Raw genomic sequence first — 16,942 nt, forward strand, 5'->3', positions numbered from 1 at the left:
TAAAACAGCTCATTCACTCAGAAAGGGTTAGTATTGAAGCCATAGCAAAGACTGTACAAATCACAGCAAATTCGATAAAATGAACATATGCACTATTGGGTTTGCTTTGTCCAAAGGAAACAACTTACTGCTTAGTTCACCCAGCCACTGCTGCTCAGAGAGAAACTCAACTAAGAGTCAGGCTCGGTTTTAATTGTAGTTCCTCAGTACTTCAAAATCAAAGGTTGCAATGTATAAGCTCCCACGTTCATTTATGTTAGCTCAAGTGCCCAGTACTTCATACGTGGTGTTCCTGCATAGCAGGGGAGCTGTGGAATCCTGAGCACTTATTTTAGTGCTAGTCCTTGTATTTCAGTTTTGCTACCCAGCATGTTCATCCAGGGATCAGTCTACCTTCAGTCCTGCAAAATCAGGTTCTCAATATTAAAGCACTGAGTTTTCCTAATTTAAAAAAGGATGCTACCTTGATTCAACTATCTGTAATGCGATTCAGAAATAATTAAGAATGAAGATGTATTTGTACACTGATACAGCTGTTCTTATACGCTTACATTATCTCTGGACTTCATTATTCCCGTCAGCCATGCACAGTCCAATCAGTTTATAAATATTCTACAACTGCCCATCATGATGAAGCTTGTGGCTACTGAAATTGATTTGTATCAAGTATTTGCTCAGATTAGCTTCTAAAGAAATGGATTCTCTCATTTACTCTTAGAAACTGTAGTACACAATCAGAATCTCAAGGCATAACCAGCACTTGTCCATTGCATCAGCTTTCTCTACAGTAAATTTGGAGAATCCTGTGTTAGCAAACTACTAAAACAAAATAAACAAGAATTAACCACATTCTTGTCAAAATATTATTCTTCAGACTACAACAGCCTCCTCTCTTTGCATCTATTCAAGTTAGATTAGTTTTGCACTATTTCTTCTTGGTATTAATGTTCAAATAGATAGGAAAGAAAAAGAACAAATTTACTAGGTAGATAAGCAGAGGGAATCCTCGTTTTTTTTATAAAATCTGTTCACAGAAGCCAACACAGATATGGTAAATATGTCTGACAAAGGCAGGCAGACAGCTTGGAGTAGGAAGGCTGCAGAAATGCAAGCAATCACTACCAGATATGCCCTCTTGACTTAGGATACAAGCACTCCTCTAGCGCACGTATCCCAGGAAGACAAACCAAGAGCCATTATTGCCAGCTAACAGTGAGGAGCTGAGGCACAGTAGCAGTTTTTCTTATGTCTGTATTTGCAATGAGCTTGGAGGATGTGATGCTTGAATATTAACCAGCTCTCTCGCACCTGTCTACCTTCTAAAGCCCTAACCCATGTGATGCCCCCAAGTAGGTCCTTGAAGAGGCCAAAGTCAGCTCTCCTGAAGGCCAGGGCTGTGATCCTACTTATTGCCCTGCTTTCTCCATGCAGGATCCTGAACTCCACCATCTCTTGGTCACCACAGCCCGAGGCTGCCCCCAGCCTTCACATCCCCAACCAGTCCTTTGCTTGTTAGCACAAGGGTAACAGTGAAAATTGATGTTTAAAAAAAAAGTAATAAAACTAGTCATTTCCCAGTATATTTCTCAAGAAGAATCAAGATTTCAAAATATATTATACCCACCTTTATGAGCACACCACTGCCATGCATGCACATGGGCACAGTGAAGAAAAAATATCACTTATTTGCTTCAGCTTGGAAAACAGGTGGCTGACGAGGGATGTAACAGGTCTGTGAAACCAGAAGAGGCATGGGGGTGAATGAATAAGCACTGTTAGTCTGCTGTCTCTTTCAAAACAAATATTAAGAGGTGTTAAATAAGAGGAATAGGCCAATCGGAAAAAAAAGGACGTGGTTTTTGACACAGAATACGGGTAAACTGACCACCTCCTGCCACAAAATGCTGTGGATGGCAGAAGGATGCTGGATAAATGCATGGAAGAGGAATCTACTGAGAGTTGCTGAAAACTCATAACACCCATGTGGCTCCAGAAGCTCATGAGACAGGAGCAGTTGGAAGCCGAGAGTACAGGCTAGGGAAAGAAGAGATGACATGTTTACGCCACTCTTGTATCATTTCTTGAAGACCTGGTTTTTGACAACAAAACATTGCTGGGTGGATAGTAATCCAGAATAACCATCTTTTTTCCTATCACATAAAAGATTAAAGGAACTGCTAGATTTGCCAGACAAGAAGATACATTTTTACTTTTCACTGAACAAAGCTACATGCTTCAAATTACACTTTCTAAACTATACCTGCAGTATCTGGACTTACAAGGTTACACCCATATTCAAGAAAATATCTTAATTACTACCATAAACAAGTCACCCTTCTTAGAGAGTTATATATACAGGTAATGTCCCATCTAGGTCAGAATGAAATTTTAGTTTGTTTATTTCAACAAGTAGTTTCAAAAAAAGGCTTGGTATTCCCCCAAGACCCATGAGTGCTGCTACAGCTGAGCGCTTGCAAAAGGTCTCTTCTTTGAAATCATGTTGCTTCTACGACAGGTATGCAGTCTTTTTGTATGAGTGGTTAATATTATTGCCCCATCTGAGGTTTTCCATTATGGTTTTGCACTACAAAAAGCAAATAAAGTACTTTTTGAAGAAGGAGAAGCCGATTATGGTGCAACAAGAAGAAGCAGACGAACAGAGACAGCAAACTTACTTTTGCCCTTTAAAGTTATAACATTACAGTTGCTTACAATTTTAAACTTGGACTCAAACATTGTAATAGACAGGTTTGCCCTCAAAACAAACCAATAGCCTCATTTGACTACATGGCTAATAGGGACATGGGATTTCACTTTAATTTCTCCATCAAACCTATGTCTTAAGCCAGCCAAAAGCTTTTCTGTGAGATAGCTATTGAAAAATCTTTTCATCTAAATAACTCAAGGGTTGGAGAAATCCAGACTCCAGAAGCAAGCCTCTCAGGGCTGGTCATCCATGGGCTCTCACCACCATGACTCAACAGTGTTGACCAAGCTGTCCACAGGAACGCAGCTAGGAGTTACCTACCTTAAAAAGCTTGTCACATCTCTGACATGAAAGGTATACATGCACCAGCTCCTTATGATTCGCCTACTAGGTTATATCTTTCCATTTACTTTCCTGTATTTTTTACTAAAATCACACTAAGAATCTGCTATTTCTTGTTCAAAAACCTATAAAATTACGCTTGACCCCAAACTATAAGTATTGTTTGTATATTCTGCTTTACATTCAACAAAACTATTTTTTCAATTGTGCCCAGCATACAATAATCATAGCCATACACTGCTGCAGATAGCTGGAGAAGGTGTGTTTTACAATTACTTCAATAAGAAAAAATACAAACAGAGCTGTAATGTAAATTTTTTTTGTTTGTGGGGGTTTTTCTTATAAGTCCTATGTTTTTCAAAACAAACTGAACTGTTCTCATGCTCACCTGTCTTCCTGGTAAAAACAGTAAATGAATATAGAAAAACATCCTCAGCATTTTCAGTTAAAGCAAAGCAACATTGCACAGTGTGTGATATCCCAAAAGCAAACAGAGGAGGAAGTATGAAAACAGTAAACATAATAACATTTAAAGTGCATAAAGGTAGAGCCATATACTATATATGAAGAAAAGCAAACTGGAATAAAAGTTACTTCAAAATCTTTCAAGACAGCAGCAGCACAGATAAGACATTGCACTAGAGGCGTTTTTAACAAGACAATTCTTATTTCTTATAAATATTCACTGCAAACTCCAAAATCCAACAGACATCAGTTTAGACTGTTGCATCAGTCAGCCACAGATTTCTACACAGGTAACAGGCAAAGGCAAAAGCAAAGCAGACACATGGCACTGAGAGTGAGTCAGTATTTTGGGTTTTCATTTTTTTTAAAAATCAGTTTCACGTTAAAGTCATTTTGTAATTCAACACCGAGAGTGGCCTGTTTAAACTTACTTTCTGATCTACTGTTTTGTTCAGTCTTCCTAAAAACTTACTGTTTGAAGCCTGGTTGGTTATTTGGTGAGGTATATTATGCAAGCTGCTATGTCTTGACCCGTCCACAGCAGAGATAAAGGCAGCGTCTCTAGCAAGGGAGTGTTAGCACTAGTAGACGGCAGCGCTAGCTGACCGGCTCACAGACACAAACTTCTCCTCTGGCACTGGTTAGAGCAAGAGAAGCTGTTTCCACACTGGGAGCTTTGATGCCTGAGAGCTTCTGCATTGAGCTGTTTGGGCACAAACAGCTGCACAGAAAACTAAAACTTTCCTACACTGAGGCTGCTTTGCCATAGTTTAAGATTTTGTATCTGATGGCTGCAGGTTTCTTGTTTTCTTTCAGCCACTGCTGTGGGCTTAGCTTCCCACCCAGTAGGTACCAGAGCAGCAGGAACTCTGTCGTAGGTGTGTTTGGTGTCTCCGTGGAGCAGCAACCTCTGGAAAGGCTTAAAGCTGACAACTTCATGTGCACTAGAGCTCCCACCGACACCTCCGCCCAGCCGAATGACCACCCGTGAGACAGCACCCATTGAAACAGCCGAGCGGTTGATGCAGGACAAGAGCGACGCTGCGCTCAAAGGCACACGGGCCAGGCAGGCCGGTACGGTCGCTCCCCACCGGGAGCCCTTCAGCACGCTGCTGGGGACACCCGCGCCGAGAGCCACCGCGCTCCCCCGGGCACGGGACAGGCCACCCGTCGGGGTAAGGCGTGTAAATAGCGTTCCCCGAGCTTGCTACCTTTCACTCACCACGCCTTGCCACAGCATCACCACACGAAACACCACGGACACCTCTGGGTTGCGTTTGGTTTGGTTTCTCTCGAAAGAATCCCCCCCTCGGACAGCAGCCCTACGCGCAGGGGACCATGAAAGTCTGCCGCTCCCCGCCAGCCCTGCCGCACGCAGGTAGCGCCGGCTGAACTTTACAGGAGCCGCTGCCTGCACCGGCCGGAGACCTCCAAGCCAGCCGACTCTCGCCGGGACGAGGTGCCTCCCCGCCCCGGGGCAGGCGGCCGGGCCGGGCCATGCCGAGCCGAGCCGAGCCGGGCGGCGTCAGCCCGCACTCACCCAGCAGCAGCAGCTTCAGCTCCCGGCGGGCGTCCCGCTTGTCCCGGCGCAGCTGCCGCTCGATCTCCGCGCTGATGCGCTGCGACTCCTTCTCCTCGGCGGAGAGGTAGCAGCCGGCCATGGCTACCGGCGCCCCGGCTGCCGCCGTCGGAGGGGAGCGGAGGAAGGCCGTCCCACGCCGCGGCAAGGGGCTGCCGCCTCCCCTGCCGCCGCCGGAGGGGCCGCGGGGCCGGGGAGGGCAGGTGCTGCCTCCTCCCGCTGGTTAATGATTGCAGGCGCGGCCGGGCCGCTACGCCGGCGGGGCGGGAACGATCGTCCTCCCGCAGCGCCGGGAGTTTGGGGGGGGCGGAGAGGGACACCCGGGGTGGGGGGACCCGAAGGGAGCCGCTTACTTCAAAACAAAACAAAATCCGCTGATACACAAAAGCCACCAAAATAACTAAAAAAACCCCAAACCACAATCCAAACACCAAACCGGAGAGGTTAGTATTGTAAAACCCCGTACCTGGGGCTTCCTTTCCCTTTTCCCACCGAGCACCTGTGCCTCTCAACAGGGACGGAAGCTGCGAACGGGGGGGTACGTGTCTCCCTCTGGTGTCGGCTGGTTTTCATTCTGCGGGGTTTTTTATCGAATTAGCTGTATTTCACTCCTCGCTTACATAGTCGAATCTAGCATTTAACTTCCTGGCTTCTATTTTGTAAGTAATACAATCCTGGAAGATCTTTCACATCTAAGTCACGCCTGCAGTAGTAAAACTAGTGTCCTGCAGAGCAGCTGTCAACACCAGGCTGCTCCAGGTGCGCTGTGGGCGTCCTGGGAGCCTGCCGATCTCATGGTGAGGCAAGAGTTGCTTAGCTTCTGCCTGCTACAGGGAGTTCAAGGTCTGTGGTAATGCAGGTAATGTAGCAACTGGCAGCATTATTACAAAAGCCGTTTACTATTCGTTAATATAGAAAACACTGACTTATTACAGAAGAATTATCACTGTCTCCTTTGAGGACACGGAACTGCAGCAAGGTGCTTGGCTGCTGTAGCACCAAAGAGAAACAGCTACATATTCACTTGTGCTACAATTACAAATACAACTCTATGCTGAGGGCGGTCGAGGTGGGCACTCCTTCAGGCTGGAGATCCTATGGCTTCAGGATTTTTTCCAGTTCAGCAGCTTCTGTTCTCTGGGCAGCTCCATAGCTGTTTTAGGACACACCTGCTAATGTAACACTGCATCATACTCCACGTCCCAGAGTTTGAGACTCATTTACAAGTCTGCAAACAGAGGAGAAAAGAATATTTATGACCTTCTAACTCTCCTGAAGGTCTGCAAAATCAGCACATGATTTTTAAATCTCTTTTCAAGGTTATTTCAGGTGTAGAAAGCATTTTTTCCTGGTTTGTTTTTTTTTTTTTTTAAGAGGGGGAAGAAACATTTATTGCACAGGAGCTAGATCCTCAGGTTTATAGTAACACTGTGTATGCACAAAAATTAATTTTTTTTCCTCAGCTTTGTTTTCTCTGTACATGTGTTCAAAGCTTCCTTAGAGTTTGATTCTTTACTTTGTCATCCTTCTATCATTTTTTTTCTCTACTGGTTTATTCTAAAGAAAACAAACCTTGTAATTATACTTGAACTTTTGAACTTGCAGAGTTTTAAATGCATTTAATAACAAGCAACAAGCTTTTGACTCAAAGTTTATGCAACAGTGATAGGTGAAACCATTAGAAAATAGAAAGATAAGAAAATACTTATTTAAACAAGGATAAGCGGTTGATTTGTTGGTTTCTTCTCTGTAGGCAGTTGCATTTATTTATATTGTGAATGTAAAATACTTTTTACCATCAAAGCGTAGTATTTCTAGGTCCATGGAAAACAATTGTCTCCACCTTTACCAATTAAATATACAAGAGTAAGTAGTTATAAAGCAGTTTCTTCATAATTTGAAAGCTAAATATTTTTGTACTTTTTAGAATACCTTCCTGTCATAAGAAAGCATGCAGGCAGGTTTTAGAGGCATCAGGGTCCTCTGAGTTTGCTGATCCTGGAGTTTCATAGGAATGTGGTTATTCCCTGCATAATGTTATTCATTGCTAGTGCAAGTAAATATTTGCCTTGTCTAATAGTATTTGATGACCAGTACATACAGTTTGAGATAAGTGTCAGAATAAGGGTTTTTTTTGTGAACTACAGAAAGGTGTACACAGCAGTACAATTCCCACTACACTAACAACTTTGAAAATTCACCTCATATCTCTGTTCCCACATCAGGGTTGGCTCTCCAAGGGAGAAGTACAAAGTCCAAATTTATTCTTACTGTGTATGTTTTACCTTTATTAGTATTATTCAAAAGCAAAAATAAGCATCTACAGAAGAGTTTTCAGGGTTGTTCTATATGAGTTTTTCCTCCATGGTTCCACAGAAGTACATCAGCTCACTTAAGAAGTGTCAATAAAAATTCCTTTTTCAGTGGAGAAGGGTCCTAGTTCCATCATCAGTGATTCTATAACAACAAAAAAGCATCATAATGCAACAGCCAAAGGAAGGGAAGAGGAAAAAGGAAGCTACATAGATTCCCATCTTTTAGGGGTAGCAGGATTAGGTTTCCAGATAAGGGGTTTTTGTGCCACAACACAGTCAAGTGCTGAACAATTTCTCAGTGACTGTGGAGTTCCCTACCTGTAAACTTTTTAACAGGCTGAAGAATTATTCCCAATGTATTACACTTCACCTATTTCTTCATCGAAGAATAAGTTAGTATAATGTAGGAAGTCCTCTGGGCAATTTATTCCTGGAACTAACATTTATGTGATGTGCTTAAGCTTTTTTCCAATCACTAGTCCTATTTTTCCCAGCTTACCTGTTGCTTTCTTGAATAAACTTGCACTGCTTACGGTTTGATTATCCTGTAGCTGAGTAATAGAATTGTGCAGATTACAAGGCTATCAGTATTTTCTGCTGAGCTCCTGAGGGCTTTGTTTCTCCAAAATGCTGCTACATCTCTCCTAGTGCAGCTGAAGAGAAATACAACCACTCAGAGCACCTGGCAGCCACTTTTGTCTGTAGCAGCCTCTAGGCTTTATAAGGGTTACATTTCAAAAGGCTGTGCAGGGCATTAAGACTTAGTGGTATTTTCTAGACCAGTTGTTAGCACCCAGCACATTTCCCTTTAACTCCTCTGGCTGATCCACGCTTAACCAGACGTGCCCACTCCCACAGATGCAGGCATATGAACTCCTAACAATCTTGAGAAAGCTGCCAGAAACTAAGGGGTACGTAAAAGGTTGGTGTCAGTACAGTTTTTCTTGAGAGCAAATAAGATTTCAGAAGCAGGATTCAGTTCTGAGCTGGCTGCAATATAAATAACCATCAGTGGTGAAAATTCTGGCCTCAGCTAAACGAAGTGTATGTTTTGCTAAGGGTAGGTTTGAGAGTTTTAAAAATCTGGAGTGATGTAAAAATGCTTAGAACTCAAACATCTGATTGTCTGACATGCCCATGTTGCTGAAAAGTAGCTGAAAAATCTGTGCTGGCATGCCATTGGGAAAAGTTTTAAATCACTCCTTTTTCTTAACTGGGGTGGTAGTTATGTTTGACCTCACGGAGAAGTCAGAAGTCATTTTCAGTGAATATCTTGTAACAAAATCATAAAACACCTACAGGTACTTCCCTCTTTCTTCTGCTTGCACATTCTTGTTCTTCAAGAGCAAAGCAACACAAAATCTTATACTGCTGTTTTCTGCTGATCAGGTTTTCATTGTTGTTATGCTTCCTTAAGACTGAACGTCACCTTCAATACAGGTGGGTACCAAGTAAAAAGAACAAGAAACAGTGCTCTGTAACAATCAGAAAGAGAGCAGCTATTGTGGTTTTGGGTAGAGGTAGGAACCTGGAGAACAGCTACAGTAGAAGGAAATTTTAGATGTTTCATAACCTCCTGTTTTATTATGTGCTTTGCATGGAAGTCGTTGTTTGAATAAAAAAGGTAATGAGTATAGAAGCAGGGCAGATTATGCTTTAGAAAAAACATGAGTAAAAATGTATTGATGTAGGTGCAATGAGGGAAGTAACTTCAGTTTTGCTGGTTTTAAAAGCGAGTTTTTTTCCATGACTCACAGTGTTTTTTGGGTATTGTTGATATAGAGAGAGAACTTCAAGGCAGAATACCTGATACCAATAATATTTCAGTTTTGCTCCTAAATTACGTATACACTTTTTCTTAACTATTTCTAGCTATGAATATGTTCTGACCTACTATGAGCGAGAGCAGTAGTAGAAGAGCACTGAAAATCCTGCTGTCATTCGTTCACGAAGTACTGAGAAAATGAGAAATCTGTTTTTTTCTGCACCTTCATAGAGCATGGTCATTTTCACCTGTGAGAAATGGATACAGGATTTTTATTTGGTAGTGGTTTATATCCACTTTTCTTAGGAGTTGTCACGGTTTAAAGCTGGGCTGGCTATTAACCAGGTGGCAGATGCTCTCTGTTAACCCTCTCCCCCCGCCCCAAGGGAAAGGGAAAAGGGAGAGAGACTTATGGGTTGGAAAGTTAAAACAGTTTTAATAAACTATAATAATGAAAAAAAGAGTATAATAACAATAATAATAATCAAATATATACAAATATATACAAAGCCAAGATTGAGAGCTTGGAAATCCTCCTCAGGCAGAGTTGCTTCCCCAGCATGGGCAGAGGGGAAAATGCAGTAGCTCCACCCAGCACGGGCAGAGGGCAAAATGCAATAGCTCCCTGCCATCACACCTGCAGGCTTTTAACTGGAAACCGGCAAAGCTGGTACCAATCAGTGGGAGACAGGAGGGCCCCTCCCTCCTGGGCCCCACCTCCAGGAGGCAGTGGGTTAGTGATAAATAGGAAAGTGAGAATGACATGTATGGGATGGAATACCTTGTTGGTCAATCTTGGGTCACCTGCCCTGTCTGCTCCTCCCTGCAGGTGCGAGCCCCCTTCGGCTCTTCACTCATAAGCAGTGAGGAATTTAGCAGTGACCTTGGTTTCTCTAAGACTAATTGGCCTGGTTTGGGCCAAACCAGGACAGGAGTAAACAGCTATATAGGATACAGAGATTCAAAGGGAAACAGACCCCAAATGTTATATGTATTTCAAAATTGGGAGATTAAAATAAACTCAATTTTGCACTAAGAGTCATGTGTGGCTTTCTCTTTGGGGTGGGTAGTTTAGTTTCTGTTTGTTTTGTTATTTTACACAGTGATAAAGTTTCACTCCAGCTGACTTGTTTATTTTCTTTGGCACTCTGTGTACTTTGTGCATGTCATTGCTCAGTAACTCACAGTAGCTGCACTCCTTAAAAGGAATGGACTCGGAGAAACTTTCTTACTGGCCCAAACAAGTCTGACAGGTTTAATGACCCCAAATACTGGTGCAGTGAAAAATATCCCAGATTCAACCACCTTCCAAGTACACATTATTTAATGTACTCTTACCTTTCAACAGAAATGCCTGGATTAAAGGATACAAATTAAAGCAGCACATAGAAAGTGAACAATTAATTAGATAGATAAAAATCACAAACCAGAGTAATTCTCAAAAGGCAAACTGGTCCTTGCAGTAGGAATACTTTGGAAACAACCAGCAGCAGCAGCTCAGGTTTCTTTCTACCAGGTGACTGAGACTTATCATAGCCAAATTTTGCTAATTTAATTGCATGGTAGGCTAATCTCTGCGATGTGAAGTTATCCACTATCCTAATGCTGCAAACAAAAAATGATGAGCGTAAAAGAAAACTGCTGGTGTACCTTATCTCATGAGACAAATAAAAAAGACATTAAGGAAGATGAGCAAATGAGGAAGCAATGGAATTTTCAGATTATAGCTCTCGTAAGTGGAAGGATGAGAGAAAGACTCCTCTCTTAAACCCTAAAGGATTGACCACATAGGAAAATTTTCCTGAGTAACTCCACATGTGTGTGCGGCTGTTAAGATTTACTAATGTTGTGTTTTGTAAAGGCTTATGATCTGCAGAAATAAAGGTGCTAATGCACATTTAATTTCAAGCCCACAATCCTGAGGTAAAATATCCCATTTTTTAACTATTGAAACAACTAATTGGAGTTAATCTTACATAAATGTTTCAGTATCTATGGAGGAATTAAACCCACCATCTTCTGTTACAGCAATGAGTCCTAACAGCTGTCTCTAAATTCTGTCAGCTTCAAGTATTTTAGGGTGCTGATAAAAACACACTAAATAACTGCAGGTTCAAAGAGGGACATAGAAACGTATTGGATTAAAAGATGTTTTGGAAAAAAAACACGTTTCTGTTGCTGGCAAATGCAATAAAGTTTTGCATTTTTATATTTTCTTTTATCGCATAGCCTAAATTTCACTAAAATTAATGCATTACCTCCCAAAAAAGCCTGTTTGGATGGACTGGTTTTACTCCCTGTGCTCCATCACCCCTATCTGAAAGGCAAGAGAGCAATGAATCCATTTCCACTGGATTGCACCACGACCATGGCAGAGCTGGAACAGGAAGCCTGATTATATCACTTCTTATCCTGTTCTTCAGTTTATCATAAAGCATTCAGAAACATTGAGGCAAATGTTTTTGAAAATTTATCAGGGTGTTTACTTGTGCTGACTGATGGCAGTGTTTAATTAATTAAACTACAGCCGATAGTAGCACAACAGCACCACTGTTCCAGTCTTCTGGTATTTCTCTTGAGAGTTCATAATTTATTAAAATTTCACATCAAACAGGACAAGACCTCCTCAGAATTTTTGGCTGCAAGTTATCTGGGCCTTTTTTAATTCCTGCTCAATATTATTCACAATTATCCTTAGTTACTAATGGATTAGAAAGTACTTAATCACACTCATGTGACAGCACCTTGCTATGTTCCCTTCAGACATATACCAGATATCAGTGTCTGGTATTCCTGCTTCATAATTTCCTCATCCTCATGTTTTACCATTTGGGTAAAACCATGTAGGACCTATAATGTTGCTAGTGTATTCTAATGTACTTTAAAATATCTTCCTTTCTAGTATCACCTTATTCTTAAGAGCTGTTGTTATTTAAACTTCCCTTTAACATTTTCTGTACTCCCTACCTTTGAATTCCTATGATTTATGACTAGCTTTTTAATTTTTTTCTGTGTGTTCTATTTCCTTTCCCTTCCCTTTGCTACTGAGTCAAGATGAACTTTCCACCAAACCTGTCTTATTGCTGCATCTTTTTTCTTGATGTAATAAATTTCCTAAAAATTGTAGTTTTTCTTTGTAGTACTCTGTGCTTATTTTTATTCCATACTGCACTCATAATTTTCCCTAGCTTTGGTGAATTGGCACTTTTGAAGTATCAGGTACATAAGTTACTTCCAGAAACTCTCCTCTCTTGCCCATAATAAATACAGGGAACTGGGGTTGTTTAGTCTGGAGAAAAGGAGGCTGAGGGGAGACCTTATTGCTCTCTACAACTACCTGAACGGAGGTTGTAGTGAGGTGGGTGTTGGTCTCTTCTCCCAAGTAACAAGCGATAGGACGAGAGGAAATGGCCTCAAGTTGCACCAGGGGAGATTTAGATTGGATATCAGGAAAAATTTCTTCACCAAAAGGGTTGTCAAACATTGGAACAGGCTGCCCAGGGAAGCGGTGGAGTCACCATCCCTGGAGGTATTTAAAAGACGTGTAGATGTGATGCTTAGGGACCCTGTTTAGTGGTGGACTTGGCAGTGCTAGGTTAATGGTTCAATGATCTTAAGGGTCTTTTCCAACCAAAATGATTCTGTGATTCTAGTCAAATTCTTATTACAGGTTTCTTTTCAGTGACTGGCTTCTCATCTGATAACTAATCTTCATCATAATTCAGTTTTTAAAAAGGCTACTTTAGATTGTGTGCAAAGATTTTGTGTTTTAAAAGTTCCTGCATATAATTTTTAGAAATTATACTAGCTAGGTTCATATTCCCTAGAACACAATCTTCTAACACATTACCGCCAGGAGATCTAGGGGCAATTCCTTGTATTCTTGTTTAATTCAATGGCTCATATCCTTCCTCTCTCCCTTTCTAATTCTGCCAGCTTTGGGGTTTTTTAGTTAATGCATTGGTTCATTTCAGATCTTCAAAGCTTTGATTTACCAGGTACTAAAGACAGAGAAATGTTGTGTTCAACTAAGAATGCCAAGCAGCCTGTTTTATGCACTTTTTTTTAGAGCAGAGGTTGTAATCAGATATAGCTGCTCCACTCCTGTAAACCACTCCATCACGTATAAGCCAAGTTACAAAAATCAGCACATATGAGTTGTAAACCACATTAAATTAAGAGCTCTGAAAGCTACTGTTAAAATATAAAATTGGGCTTGTGGATAAGGGTAAAGAAGAGCATTTAAAGGAATCAAACAAGGATAGATGAAATAAATAGAGCCTTAATTGCTGAGCGACTGAATTTTTGGCAAAACCTAAGCTGCAACCAGAGTCAAAGGAACTACTGAAATTTTATACCACAGTAGGATTTAAATTGTATCCCAATAGTATCTTCAAAGACTCAGAAGGAACAGGTTAGGAACAAAACAAAATCATGCCTACATCCATTGAATCGAAACCACATAAAATATTGGGAGAAGAATTGAAATTCTATCTTTAGCACATGAGTTATATGGAAAGTAGTAAGAATGAATGAATGTGGTTGACAGTATCAAGATGAAAGGAAAAGGCCTAGAGCTTACAATACAGTTCAACAGCTGTAAACAGATTTTGTCAAAAATGAATCCTGCCTTTTACGAATATACAGCCTCTAAAAGACCATTGATGCATTTAAGATCAAACTTTCAATACATGAAGTTCTGCAAACCAGGCAGTGGAAACAGAGCAGATGATAATTGCCTACGCATTTTAATTATCACAAGACTGAGAAACATTAATGAAGATAGGCTTTTGGATTCCTTCAGTCGAAACAAGTGAAGAAAACAAATAAGCTGGGAAATCAGTAACAAAGTTGCTGAAAATATTTGAAGTAAATATTCAACAGAAATGAATATGTGAAAGAAAGTTTGACTTAAAAAGTTAAAATAGACAGATAAAAGTGATTAAAATACACATTGATTATTGTGTACCATGGAAAACATTAGAGCTGCTGATAATGTCAGCAGCAATGCCAAGTCCTGTCCATGTTGGTTTATTTCAGGAGAAAAAAGGCTAATTTACCTCAAGTTAAAAAAACTGTATTCAGCTGGGAGGGAACTGGTTTATCAAAAATGGCAGCCAAAGCTGGAGAAACATATTTGCTATCAGACTGAGTGATGACTGGTAAAGAAACGTCAATGCCAAGTGATCCTAAATTCCACCCATAACATTTTGAAATAGCTATATATTATGGCTAATAAGATCAGTAATGAAATAAATATGTCACATTTAATTTCCTTTCCCTCAGATATAAATCAGATTTAAACTACATCCGATTGTGACCAGCATATGTTTCATAGAATAATAGAATAATACGCCCAAATGCTCTTGGCTCTTCCCTCACATTTTTTACCCTGATGACAGAAAAGCCCATGTATCTATTATGTACCGGCAGTCCTGGTTAACTGGAGAAGTTCCAGCTGACTGGAAATTAGCAAATATAACACCCATCTACAAGAAGGGCCGGAAGGATGATCCAGGGAACTATAGGCCTGTCAGCCTGACCTCGGTGCCAGGCAAGGTGATGGAACAGATCATCCTGAGTGCCATTACACGGCACATGCAGGACAATCGGGGCATCAGGGCCAGCCAACATGGATTCATGAAAGGCAGGTCCTGCTTGACCAACCTGATCTCCTTCTATGACAAAGTGACCCGCTTAGTAGATGAGGGCAGGGCTGTGGATGTAGTCTATCTAGACTTCAGTAAGGCATTCGACACTGTCTCCCACAGCATCCTCCTAGACAAACTGGCTGCCCGGGGCTTGGATGGGTGGACTCTTTGATGGGTTAAAAACTGGCTGGATGGCTGAGCCCAGAGAGTGGTGGTGAATGGGGCAAAGTCCAACTGGTGGCCGGTCACTAGCGGTGTTCCCCAGGGCTCAGTTCTGGGGCCGGTGCTGTTCAATATCTTTATAGATGATCTAGACGTAGGGATTGAGTGCACCCTCAGTAAATTTGCAGGTGACACCAAGCTGGGTGGGAGTGTCGATCTGCTGGAGTGTAGGAAGGCCCTACAGAGGGATCTGGACAGGTTAGATAGATGGGCCAAGACCAACGGCATGAGGTTCAACAAGAACAAGTGCCGGGTCTTACACTTCGGCCACAACAACCCCATGCAGCGCTACAAGCTGGGGGAAGAGTGGTTAGAAAGAGGCCCGGTGGAAAGAGACCTGGGGGTGCTGATCGCTGGCTAAACATGAGACAGCAGTGTGCCCAGGTGGCCAAGAAGGCCAATGGCATCCTGGCCTCTATTAGGAATAGTGTAGCCAGCCGGTCTAGGGAAGTGATCATCCTTCTCTACTCGGCACTGGTGAGGCCGCACCTTGAATACTGTGTCCGGTTCTGGGCCCCGCACTTCAAGAAAGATGTTGAGGTGTTGGAGTGAGTCCAGAGGAGGGCGACCAAGCTGGTGAAGGGTCTGGAGGGTCTGACCTACGAGGAACGGCTGAGGGAGCTGGGGTTGTGTAGCCTGGAGAAGAGGAGGCTCAGAGGTGACCTTATTGCAGTCTACAACTACCTGAAGGGAGGTTATAGTGAAGTGGGAGTCGGCCTCTTCTCCCGGGCAACTAGCGATAGGACAAGAGGACATAGCCTCAAGCTTCACCAGGGGAGGTTCAGGTTGGACATTAGGAAGAATTTCTTCTCAGAAAGGGTCATTAGACATTGGAACGGGCTGCCCAGGGAGGAGGTGGAGTCATCCTCTCTGGATGTGTTTAAGAAAAGACTGGACATGGAACTTAGTGCCATGATCTAGTTGACATGGTGGTGTCAGGGCAATGGTTGGACTCGATGATCCCAGAGGTCTCTTCCAACCTGGTTGATTCTGTGATTCTGTGACTCTGTGTTACAAATCACCATTTTGTCTGGGAACAGACTCAAGGAAGATCGGGTAGTTACCAAAGTACTCCTGTGGGGTTCTCAGGCCTATTATAGACCGGTATTTTTGATAGTGAGAGATATATATTTATATGTATTGTGGGAAACAACTCTTTCTGTGCATAGAATTATAGAAAGCCAGGCTATAAATAAAACATAATACATTTAAAGAAATATATAAGCAAAATAAAATTAGGAGAACATGCTAGTGTCTTCTTAATGTCTTTGTGCCACTCAGCATGAGTGTCCATCCAGACAGAAGTTAAATATTTTCTATAATACAAAAAAATTGTTAATTGCAGAAAACATCAACTGCATACTTCTCAAAGACAGTCTCATGTCTAGCCATGAGAACATGCTGCCTATTTTGTCTGCGTGTCCACCTAAGAGCTCAAAGCCACTGCTCAGTAACCTCCATCATCTTCAAGTTCCTACTGATGAACTCCACAGTCCAGTTTGTAGGTCTGCTACCATGAATACCATTAATGCAATTCTGGTCCTATCCTGGGTTTGGCTAAAAGGAATCTGAAATGGAAAACTAATTTTAAAGCAGAAGCATGAAGAAAAGCATGGAGGAAAGAGGCCTTTCTCCTAGAATACTGTATGTAAAATATTTGAACCATGCCACTTCAGAATTATTGCTACTGTTTTGTTTCTCTTGTGTTGACCCACAACTTCCAAAGTGACACCTATTCCTACTATTCAATTATCATAGAATCCTAGAATCACAGAATGGTTTTAGTTGGAAGGGACTTTAAATATCATGTAGTTCCAACTCCCCTGCCACAGGCAGGGACACCTTTCCACTAGACCAGGTTGCTCAAAGCCTCATCCAACCTGGCCTTGAACACTG

Source organism: Nyctibius grandis, chromosome Z (genome assembly GCF_013368605.1).
Source record: "Nyctibius grandis isolate bNycGra1 chromosome Z, bNycGra1.pri, whole genome shotgun sequence".
Taxonomy (NCBI): Eukaryota; Metazoa; Chordata; class Aves; order Nyctibiiformes; family Nyctibiidae; genus Nyctibius; species Nyctibius grandis.